The 12,384-nt window shown below is 38.1% G+C and overlaps 1 non-coding gene across 1 annotated transcript; it reads right to left on the bottom strand.

The window, feature by feature from the left end:
- Window positions 1–4,986: 4,986 nt before the first annotated feature.
- LOC130977604 (small nucleolar RNA R71) lies at window positions 4,987–5,094 on the bottom strand. The gene has a single exon (XR_009085290.1). It is a non-coding gene; the product is annotated as a small nucleolar RNA R71 (small nucleolar RNA).
- Between the last annotated feature and the right edge of the window lie 7,290 nt (window positions 5,095–12,384).

Genomic DNA, 12,384 nt, shown 5'->3' with positions numbered 1-12,384 from the left:
AATGGAATAAAATAGAATTGCATTAATACTTGAGGTACAGCAGAGCTCCACACCCTTAATCTTTGGTGTGCAGAAACTCCCCCATTGAAAATACATAAGTAAAAGGTTCAGGCATGGCCGAATGGCCAGCCCCCTAAAACGTGATCAATAGCCTCTTCAGATGAAGAATAAAACAAAACTGAGACCAAAGATGTCTTATACATTAATAAATCATCCTATTTATAATAAACTAGCTCCTAGGGTTTACATGAGTAAGTAATTGATTCATAAATCCACTTCCGGGGCCCACTTGGTGTATGCTTAGGCTGAGCTTGATCAATCCACGAGCTGAGGCTTCTCTTGGAGTTGAACTCCGAGTTATGACGTGTTTTGGGCGTTCAACTCCGGATCATGACGTTTTTCTGGCATTTAACTCCAGACAGCAGCATGTACTTGGCGTTCAATGCCAAGTTACGTCGTCAATTTCCGAATAAAGTATGGACTATTATATATTGCTGGAAAGCCCTGGATGTCTACTTTCCAACGCCGTTGAGAGCGCGCCAATTGGAGTTCTGTAGCTCCAGAAAATCCATTTCGAGTGCAGGGAGGTCAGATTCCAACAGCATCAGCAGTCCTTTTGTCAGCCTTTTTCAGAGTTTTGCTCAAATCCCTCAATTTCAGCGAGAAATTACCTGAAATCACAGAAAAACACACAAACTCATAGTAAAGTCCAGAAATGTGAATTTAACATAAAAACTAATGAAAACATCCCTAAAAGTAGCTTGAACTTACTAAAAACTACCTAAAAACAATGCCAAAAAGCGTATAAATTATCCGCTCATCAATTGCCAAGGAGATCAATGAATGCATTGATTGAGGAAGAGATGAAAATGAACTTGATCCAGAGGATGCAACATCTTCTAAACCCAATGATTTCCCCATTTCTGATCTTGCCCATTCACTTTACTTTCTGCCATTTAATTTCATGCTCTTTACCCCAAATCCCCATTTAAGATTCTGCACTTTAATTTCTGTTATTTAATTTCCAGTCATTTAAATTTTTGCATCTCAATCTAAATTATGTTTAGCTCAACAAGCACATTCTTCTAACTAAAGTTGCTTGACCAATCAATCCTTGTGGGATTCGACCTCACTCTATTGTCAGTTTTACTTGACGACAATTCAGTATACTTGCCGAAGGGCAATTTGTTGAGAGACAAGTATTCATGCATCAAATGGCAGATTCCAATCAGGTGGATGATGAGCGGATAATTTATACGCTTTTTGGCATTGTTTTTAGGTAGTTTTTAGTATGATCTAGCTACTTTTAGGGATGTTTTTATTAGTTTTTATTCAAAATTCACATTTCTGGACTTTTCTATGAGTTTGTGTGTTTTTTTGTGATTTCAGGTATTTGCTGGCTGAAATTGGGGGACCTGAGTCAAAATCTGATTCAGGCTGAAAAAGGACTGCTGATACTGTTGGATTCTGACTTCCCTGCACTCGAGATGGATTTTCTGTAGCTACACAACTCCAAATGGCGCGCTCTCAACTACTCGAAAAGTAGACATGCAGGGCTTTCCAGCAATATATAATAGTTCATACTTTATTCACGTTTAGACAACGCAAACTGGCATTCAACGCCAGCTCCATGCTGCATTCTGGAGTAAAACGCTAGAAACACGTTACAAACCAGAGTTAAATGCCAAACAGTCGTTACAACTTGGCGTTTGACCCCAAGAAAAGCCTTTGCACGTGTAAGGCTCAAGCTCAGCCCAAGAACACAGCAAAGTGGGCCCTAGAAGTGGATTTCTGCGCTTAGACTTATTTCTGTAAACCCTAGTAACTAGTCTAGTATAAATTGGACATTTTACTATTGTATTAGACATCTTTGGTCTCAGTTTTAATCAATTGTTCTTCTTAGGAGACTATTGATCATGTTTTGGGGGCTGGCCTCTCGGCCATGCCTGGACCATCACTTATGTATTTTCAACGTTGGAGTTTCTACACACCATAGATTAAAGTGTGGAGTTCTGCTGTACCTCGAGCATTTATGCAATTACTACTATTCTCCATTCAATTCATGCTTATTCTTATTCCAAGATATTCATTCGCACTTCAACCTGATGAATGTGATGATCCATGACACTCATCACCATTCTCAATCTATGAACGCGTGCCTGACAACCACCTCCGTTCTACTTTTGATTGAATGAGTATCTCTTGGATTCCTTAATCAGAGTCTTCGTGGTATAAGCTAGAATTATTGGCGGCCATTCTTGCGAATCCGGAAAGTCTAAACCTTGTCTGTGGTATTCCGAGTAGGATTCAGGGATTGAATGACTGTGACGAGCTTCAAACTCGCGATTGTTGGGCGTAGTGACAGACGCAAAAGAATCAATGGATTCTATTCCGACATGATCGAGAACCGACAGATGATTAGCCGTGCTGTGACAGAGCATTTGGACCATTTTCACTGAGAGGATGGGAAGTAGCCATTGACAATGGTGATGCCCTACATACAGCTTGCCATGGAAACGAGTAAGAAGGATTGGATGAAAGCAGTAGGAAAGCAGAGATTCAGAAGGAACACAGTATCTTCATGCGCTTATCTGAAATTCCCACCAATGAATTACATAAGTATCTCTATCTTTATTTTATGCTTTATTTATCTTTAATTTCGAAAACCATTATAACAATTTGAATCTGCCTAACTGAGATTTACAAGATGACCAAAGCTTGCTTCATACCAACAATCTCCGTGGGATCGACCCTTACTCACGTAAGGTATTACTTGGACAACCCAGTGCACTTGCTGGTTAGTTGTGCGAAGTTGTGACAAAGTGTGATTCACGTTTGAGAGCTCCAAGTCCATTGGCACCATTGTTGATGATCACAATTTTGTGCACCAAGTTTTTCGCGCCGTTACCTGGGATTGTTCGAGTTTGGACAACTGACGGTTCATCTTGTTGCTCGGATTAGGTAATTTTCTTTTAAAAAAGTTTTCAAAAATCTTTCAAAAATTTTTATTTGTTTTCGTTTTTCCAAAATTAATTTTCAAAAAAAATCCAAAAAAAATTATAAAATCACAAATTCAAAAAAAAAATAAGTTTGTGTTTCTTGTTTGAGTCTAGAGTCAATTTTTAAGTTTGGTGTCAAGTTCATATTTTTATTTTCTATTTTTCAAAAAAAATTTCGAAAAAAAATTCATGCTTGTGTTTTTCATGATCTTCAAGTTTTTCTTGATAAGTCTTCTTGTTTGATCTTCATATTTTTTTGTTTTATGTCTTTTGTTGTTTTTCATATGTATTTTTGCATTCATAGTGTCTAAGCATTAAAAATTTCTATGTTTGGTGTCTTGCATGTTTTTCTTTTCTTGTAAATTTTCAAAAATAAGTTTTGATGTTCATCTTGATCTTCAAAGTGTTCTTGGTGTTCATCTTGACATTCATAGTGTTCTTGCATGGATCATTGGTTTTGATCCAAAATTTTCATGTTTTGGGTCATATTTGTGTTTTTCTCTCTCATCATTAAAAATTCAAAAAAAATCAAAAAAATATCTTTTCTTTATTTTTCTCATAAATTTCGAAATCTTTGGGTTGACTTAGTCAAAAATTTTTAAAATAAGTTGTTTCTTGTTAGTCAAGTCAAGATTTCAATTTTAAAAATCTTATCTTTTCAAAATCTTTTTCAAAAATCAAATCTTTTTCAATTATTTTATTATTTTCGAAAATTTTTAAAATTTAATTTCAAAATCTTTTTCTTATCTTTATTTCAAAATTTTGAAACTTTACTAACAATTAATATGATTGATTCAAAAATTTGAAGTTTGTTACTTTCTTGTTAAGAAAGGTTCAATCTTTAAATTCTAGAATCATATCTTTTATTTTCTTGTTAGTCAATTAATCAATTTTAATTTTAAAAATCAAATCTTTTCAAAATATCTTTTTCAATTATATCTTTTCAAAATATCATTTTCAAATCATATCTTTTTCAAAATTGATTTCAAAAATCTTTTCTAACTTCTTATCTCTTCAAAATTGATTTTCAAATCTTTTTCAACTAACAAATTGACTTTTTGTTTGTTTCTTATCTTTTTAAAAACCACCTAACTACTTTTCTCTCTCTAATTTTTGAAAATTCCTTCCTCTTTTTCAAAATTCTTTTTAATTAACTAATTGTTTCAAATTTTAATTTTAATTTTATTTCTTCTCTTAATTTTCGAAAATCATTAACTTTTTTTCAAAAATAATTTTCGAAATTCTCCCCCTCTCATCTTCTTCTATTTATTTATTTAATTACTAACATTCTTCTCTTTATCTTAAAATTCGAACCCTCTCTTCTCTTCTGTGTTCAAATTTTTCTCTTCTTCATTCCTATTCTTCTTTTCTTTTATTCACATAAAGGAATCTCTATACTGTGACATAGAGGATTCCTCTTCTTTTCTATTCTCTTCTTTTTCATATGAGAAGGAGCAAGGACAAGGACATTCTTGTTGAAGCAAATCCTGAACCTGAAAGGACTCTGAAGAAGAAGCTAAGAGAGAAGCAAAAGCACAACAATCCAGAGAAAACCTTACAGAGAATCTCGAAAAAGAGAGAGATATGGCCGAACCCAATAACAATTGTAAAGGCGCAAAGAGGATGCTTGGTGATTATACTACACCTACTTCTAACTTTTATGGAAGAAGCATCTCAATCCCTGCCATTGGAGCAAACAATTTTGAGCTGAAGCCTCAACTAGTTGCTCTAATGCAACAGAACTGCAAGTTCCATGGACTTCCATCAGAAGATCCCTACCAGTTTTTTAACTGAGTTCTTACAGATCTGTGAGACTGTTAAGACTAATGGAGTAGATCCTGTAGTCTACAGGCTCATGTTTTTCCCTTTTACTGTAAGAGACAGAGCTAGAACATGGTTGGACTCACAACCTAAAGGTAGCCTGGACTCTTAGGATAATCTGGTCACGGCCTTCTTGGCCAAGTTCTTTCCTCCTCAAAAGCTGAGTAAGCTTAGAGTGGATGTTCAGAGCTTCAAACAAAAAGATGGTGAATCCCTCTATGAAGCTTGGGAAAGATACAAGCAGATGACCAAAAAGTGTCCTTCTGACATGCTTTCAGAGTGGACCATTTTAAATATATTCTATTATGGTCTATCTGAGTTCTCTAAGATATCACTGGACCATTCTGCAGGTGGATCCATTCACCTAAAGAAAACGCCTGCAGAAGCTAAAGAACTTATTGACATGGTTACAAATAACCAATTCATGTACACCTCTGAGAAGAATCCTGTGAGTAATGGGACACCTCAGAAGAGGGGAGTTCTTGAAATTGATGCTCTGAATGCCATATTGGCTCAGAATAAAATGTTGACTCAGCAAGTCAACATGATTTCTCAGAGTCTGAATGGATGGCAAAATGCATCCAACAGTACTAAAGAAGCATCTTCTGAAGAAGAAGCTTATGATCCTAAGAACCCTGCAATGGCAGAGGTGAATTACTTGGGTGAACCTTATGGGAACACCTATAATTCCTCATAGAGAAATCATCCAAATTTCTCATGGAAGGATCAACAAAAGCCTCAACAAGGCTTTAATAATGGTGGAAGAAACGGGCTTAGCAATAGCAAGCCTTTTCCATCATCTTCTCAGCAACAGACAGAGAATTCTGAGCAGAGCCCCTCTAGCTTAGCAAACATAGTCTCTGATCTGTCTAAGGCCACTTTAAGTTTCATGAGTGAAACAAGGTCCTCCATTAGAAATTTGAAGGCACAAGTGGGCTAGCTGAGTAAAAAAATTACTGAAACTCCTCCTAGTACTCTCCCATGCAATACAGAAGAGAATCCGAAAAGAGAGTGCAAGGCCATTGATATAATCACAATGGCTGAATCCAAAGAGGAAGGGGAGGACATGAATCCCAATGAGGAAGACCTCATGGGACGTCCTCCAAAGAAAAAGGAGTTCCAAACTGAGGAACCTAAGGAATATGAGGCTCACCTAGAGACCATGGAGATTCCATTGAACCTCCTTTTACCATTCATGAGCTCTGAGAACTATTCTTCCTCTGAAGAGGATAAAGATATAACTGAAGAGCAAGTTGCTCAATATCTAGGAGCCATCATGAAGCTGAATGCCAAGTTGTTTGGTAATGAGACTTGGGAAGGTGAACCTCCCTTGCTCATTAGTGAACTAGATACATGGGTTCAGAAAACTATACCTCAAAAGAAACAAGATCCTGGTGAATTCTTAATATCATGTACCATAGGCACCATAACCTTTGAGAAGGCTCTATGTGACCTGGGGTCAGGTATAAATCTTATGCCACTCTCTGTAATGGAGAAACTAAGGATCTTTGAGGTACAAGCTGCCACATTCTCATTAGAGATGGCAGACAAATCAATAAGACAAGCTTATAGAATGGTAGAGGACGTGTTAGTGAAGGTTAAAAGCCTTTACATCCCTGCTGATTTCATAATCTTAGACACTAGAAAGGATGAGGATGAATGCATCATCCTTGGAAGACCCTTCCTAGCCACAGCAGGAGCTGTGATTGATGTTGACAGAGGTGAACTAGTCCTTCAATTGAATGGGGACTACCTTGTGTTTAAAGCTCAAGGTTATCCTTCTGTAAACATGGAGAGGAAGCATGAAAAGCTTCTCTCAATACAGAGTGAAACAAAGCCCCCACAGTCAAACTCTAAGTTTGGTGTTGGGAGGCCACAACCAAACTCTAAGTTTGGAGTTGAACACCCACATTCAAACTCTAAGTTTGGTGTTGGGAGGTCCCAACAATGCTCTGAACATCTGTGAAGCTCTATGAGAACTCACTGTCAAGCTATTGACATTAAAGAAGCGCTTATTGGGAGGCAACCCAATTTTTATTTATCTATATTTCTATTGTTCTTTTATGTTTTATTAGGATTATGATCATGTGAAGTCACAAAACAATTGCAAAAATTGAAAATAGAATAAAAAATAGCAGAAGAAAAAGCACATCCTGGAGGAAGAGCTTACTGGCATTTAAACACCAGTAAGGAGCATCTATCTGGCGTTCAATGCCAAAACAGAGCATGAAGCTGGTGTTGAATGCCAGAAATAAGTAGCAGTCTGGCATTTAAACGCCAGGAATGCACCCTGAGGAAAGCTGGCGTTAAACACCAGAAACAAGCATGGAAGTGGCGTTCAACGCCAGAAACATGCTGCAGATTGGTGTTGAATGCCCAAAACAAGCATGAAAGTGGTGTTTAACGCCAGAAACATGTTGCAGTCTGGTGTTAAATGCCAGGATTGCATACAGAAGGCATTTTACACACCTAAAGGGTGCAGGGATGAGAAATCCTTGACACTTCAGGATCTGTGGACCCCACAGGATCCCCACCTACTGATGAGCGGATAATTTATACGCTTTTTGGCATTGTTTTTAGTATTTTTTAGTATGTTTTAGTTAGTTTTTATTATATTTTTATTAGTTTTTAGTTAAAATTCACTTTTCTAGACTTTACTATGAGTTTGTGTGTTTTTCTGTGATTTCAGGTATTTTCTGGCTGAAATTGAGGGACCTGAGCAAAAATCTGATTCAGAGACTGAAAAGGACTGCAGATGCTGTTGGATTCTAACCTCCCTGCACTCGAAGTGGATTTTCTGGAGCTACTAAAGCCCAATTGGCGCGCTCTCAACGGCGTTGGAAAGTAGACATCCTGGGCTTTCCAGCAATGTATAATAGTCCATACTTTGCCCGAGATTTGATGGCCCAAACTGGCGTTCCAAATCAGCTCAAAACTGCCCGGTGTTAAACGCCGGAACTGGCACAAGAATGGGAGTTAAACGCCCAAACTGGCACAAAAGCTGGCGTTTAACTCCAAGAAGAGTCTCTACACGAAAATGCTTCAATGCTCAGCCCAAGCACACACCAAGTGGGCCCGAAAGTGGATTTTTATGTCATTTACTCATCTTTGTAAACCCTAGGCTACTAGTTCTTTATAAATAGGACCTTTTGCTATTGTATTTTCATCGGGGTAGCTATCTTTGAGTAGTTTTATGCTATCTTAGATCATTGGGAGGCTGGCCATTCGGCCATGCCTAGACCTTGTTCTTATGTATTTTCAACGGTGGAGTTTCTACACACCATAGATTAAGGTGTGGAGCTCTGCTGTACCTCGAGTATTAATGCAATTACTATTGTTCTTCTATTCAATTCAGCTTGTTCTTATTCCAAGATATTCATTCGCACTCAAGAACTTGATGAATGTGATGATTATGTGACGCTCATCATCATTCTCACTTATGAACGCGTGAATGACAACCACTTCCGTTCTACAAGCAAACAAGGCTTGAATGTTTATCTCTTGGATTTCCTTAACCGGAATCTTCGTGGTATAAGCTAGAATTGATGGCAGCATTCAAGAGAATCCGGAAGGTCTAAACCTTGTCTGTGGTATTCTGAGTATGATTCAATGATTGAATGACTGTGACGAGCTTCAAACTCGCGATTGTGGGGCGTTAGTGACAGACGCAAAAGACTCACTGGATTCTATTCCGACATGATCGAGAACCGACAGCTGGATAGCCGTGCCGTGACAGGGTGCGTTGAACATTTCCACTGAGAGGACGGGACTGTAGCCATTGACAACGGTGATGCCCAACATACAGCTTGCCATGGAAAGGAGTAAGAAGGATTGGATGAAGACAGTAGGAAAGCAGAGAGACGGAAGGGACAAAGCATCTCCATTCGCTTATCTGAAGTTCTCACCAATGATTTACATAAGTATCTCTATCTTTATCTTTATGTTTTATTCATATATCATCCGTAACCATTTGAGTCTGCCTGACTAAGATTTACAAGGTGACCATAGCTTGCTTCATACCAACAATCTCCGTGGGATCGACCCTTACTCGCGTAAGGTTTATTACTTGGACGACCCAGTGCACTTGCTGGTTAGTTGTGCGAAGTTGTGTTTATGCCATGGTATTGAACGCCAAGTTCTTGGATTCATTACCGGGGATTATTTGAGTTGTGAAAAGAAGTGATCACAATTTCGTGCACCAAGTTTTTGGCGCCGTTGCCGGGGATTGTTTCGAGTATGGACAACTGACGGTTCATCTTGTTGCTTAGATTAGGTATTCATCAGAGTTCTTAAGAATGAATTCTAGTGTTTCAAGGTGATGTTCTTATCATCACCAAAGCTGATTGATTCTCATCAATTTAGCTCTTGAATGCAATGTCCTGCTGAAGCTTGGCTATCCATGTCTAATTTCTTTAGACTAAAGCTTTAGACTAACATTGCATGATTCCTGGAATTCTCATTAAGAATTTTGATACCTTTTTTTTCTTTTCCACTTAATTTTCGAAAAATCCAAGAAAAAAAAATTACAAAATCATAAAAACCAAAAATATTTTATGTTTCTTGTTGAGTCTAGTGTTTCATTTTAAGTTTGGTGTCTTGCATGCATTGTTTATTTGATCTTGGTTCTATTTTCAAGTCAATAATACAGGAAACTGAAGATTCAGTACATGCAGCAGAGGAATTATACAGAAAAAGCTGGGCGTTCAAAACGCCCAGTGAAGAAGGAAAAACTGGCATTTAAACGCCAGCCAGGGTGCCTGGCTGGGCGTTTAACGCCCAAAAGGGTAGCACTTTGGGTGTTAAACGCCAGAATGTGCACCATTCTGGGCGTTTAATGCCAGGATGGCACAAGAGGGAAGATTTTGTTTTCAAATCAAATTTTTTCAAGTTTTCAAAGTTTTTCAAAATCAAATCTTTTTCAAATCATATCTTTTCAATCAAATCTTTTTCAAAATCAATTTCTTTCCATTTTCAAAAATACTTGCTATCAATTAATGATTTGATTCAACATTTCAAGTATGTTGCCTTTTCTGTTGAGAAAGGTTTAATGTTTGAATCATATCTTTTCTTGTTAGCCAAGTCATTAATTTTTAAAATCAAATCTTTTTAAATTATTTTTCAAATCATATCTTCTCAATCACATCTTTTTAAAACCATAACTTTTAAATCACATCTTTTTCAAAAAAGTTTTCAATCATATCTTCTTCAAAATCTTTTTCAAAATGATTTTTAAAATCTTTTTAATTAATTTTCGAAAAAATTTCTTCCCCTCTTCTCACATCCTTCTATTTATGGAGTACCACTCCTCCTCAATGCACAATTCGAACTCTATCTCACTAAGTTCGAATTCTTCCACCTCTTCCTTCTATTTTTCTGTTCCTCTGACACCTCAAGGAATCTCTATACTGTGACATAGAGGATTCCATATTCTCTTGTTCTCTTCTCTCTCATATGAGCAAGAGCAAAGACAAAAGCATTCTTGTTGAGGCTGACCCTGAACCTGAAAGGACCTTAAAGCGAAAGCTAAGAGAAGCTAAGGCACAACTCTCTGTAGAGGACCTAACAGAAATCTTCAAAGAAGAAGAACCCATGGCAGCCGAAAACAACAACAATGCCAACAATGCAAGGAAGGTGCTGGGTGACTTTACTGCACCTACTCCCGACTTCTATGGGAGAAGCATCTCTATCCCTGCCATTGGAGCAAACAACTTTGAGCTTAAGCCTCAATTAGTTTCTCTAATGCAACAGAATTGCAAGTTCCATGGACTTCCATTGGAAGATCCTCATCAGTTTTTAGCTGAATTCTTGCAAATCTGTGACACTGTCAAGACTAATGGGGTTGACCCTGAGGTCTACAGACTTATGCTATTCCCTTTTGCTGTAAGAGACAGAGCTAGAATATGGTTGGACTTACAACCTAAAGACAGCCTGAACTCTTGGGAAAAGCTAGTCAATGCCTTCTTGGCAAAGTTCTTTCCACCTCAAAAATTGAGTAAGCTTAGAGTGGAAGTCCAAACCTTCAGACAGAAGGAAGGAGAATCCCTCTATGAAGCTTGGGAAAGATACAAACAATTGATCAGAAAATGTCCCTCTGACATGCTTTCTGAATGGAGCATCATAGGTATTTTCTATGATGGTCTCTCTGATTTGTCCAAGATGTCTTTGGATAGCTCTGCTGGAGGATCTCTTCATCTGAAGAAGACGCCTGTAGAAGCTCAAGAGCTCATTAAAATGGTCGCAAATAACCAATTCATGTACACTTCTGAAAGGAATCCTGTGAATAATGGGACAAATCAGAAGAAAGGAGTTCTTGAGATTGATACTCTGAATGTCATATTGGCTCAGAACAAAATATTGACTCAGCAAGTCAATTTGATTTCTCAAAGTCTGTCTGGAATGCAAAATGCACCAGGCAGTACTAAGGATGCTTCATCTGAAGTAGAAGCTTATGATCCTGAGAACCTTTCAATGGAAAAGGTGAATTACATGGGAGAACCCTATGGAAACACCTATAATTCTTCATGGAGAAATCATCCAAATCTTTCTTGGAAGGATCAACAGAGACCTCAACAAGGTTTCAACAACAATAATGGTGGAAGAAACAGGTTTAGCAATGGCAAGCCTTTTCCATCATCTTCTCAGCAACAGATAGATGATTCTAAGCAGAACAACTCTGACTTAGCAACCATGGTCTCTGATCTAATCAAAACCACTCAAAGTTTCATGACTGAAACAAGGTCCTCCATTAGGAACTTGAAGGCACAAGTGGGACAGCTGAGCAAGAGAATTACTGAACTCCCTCCTAGTACTCTTCCAAGCAATACAAAAGAGAATCCAAAAGGAGAGTGCAAGGCCATCAACATGGCCGAATTTGGAGAGGAGGAAGAGGCAGTGAACGCCACTGAGGAAGACCTCAATGGACGTCCACTGGCCTCCAATGAGTTCCCTAATGAGGAACCATGGGAATCTGAGGCTCACACTGAGACCATAGAGATTCCATTGGATTTACTTTTGCCATTCATGAGCTCTGATGAGTATTCTTCCTCTGAAGAGGATGAGTATGTCACTGAAGAATAAGTTGCTAAATACCTTGGAGCAATCATGAAGCTAAATGACAGGTTATTTGGTAATAAGACTTGGAAGGATGAACCCCCTTTGCTCACCAAAGAACTGGATGACTTGTCTAGGCAGAAATTACCTCAAAAGAGACAAGATCCTGGGAAGTTTTCAATACTTTGTACCATAGGCACCATGACCTTCAAGAAGGCTCTGTGTGACTTAGGGTCAAGTATAAACCTCATGCCTCTCTCTGTAATGGAGAAGCTAGGGATCTTTGAGGTACAAGCTGCAAGAATCTCACTAGAGATGGCAGACAATTCAAGAAAACAAGCTTATGGACTTGTAGAGGATGTTCTGGTAAAGGTTGAAGACCATTACATCCCTGCTGATTTCATAGTCCTAGAGACTGGAAAGTGCATGGATGAATCCATCATCCTTGGCAGACCCTTCCTAGCCACAGCAAAGGCTGTGATTGATGTTGACAGAGGAGAATTGATCATTCAAG

Source organism: Arachis stenosperma, chromosome 4, assembly GCF_014773155.1.
Source record: "Arachis stenosperma cultivar V10309 chromosome 4, arast.V10309.gnm1.PFL2, whole genome shotgun sequence".
In the NCBI taxonomy this organism is placed as follows: Eukaryota; Viridiplantae; Streptophyta; class Magnoliopsida; order Fabales; family Fabaceae; genus Arachis; species Arachis stenosperma.
Note: the sequence above shows the minus strand (reverse complement) of the source record. Positions and strands in the feature narration are given on the sequence as shown.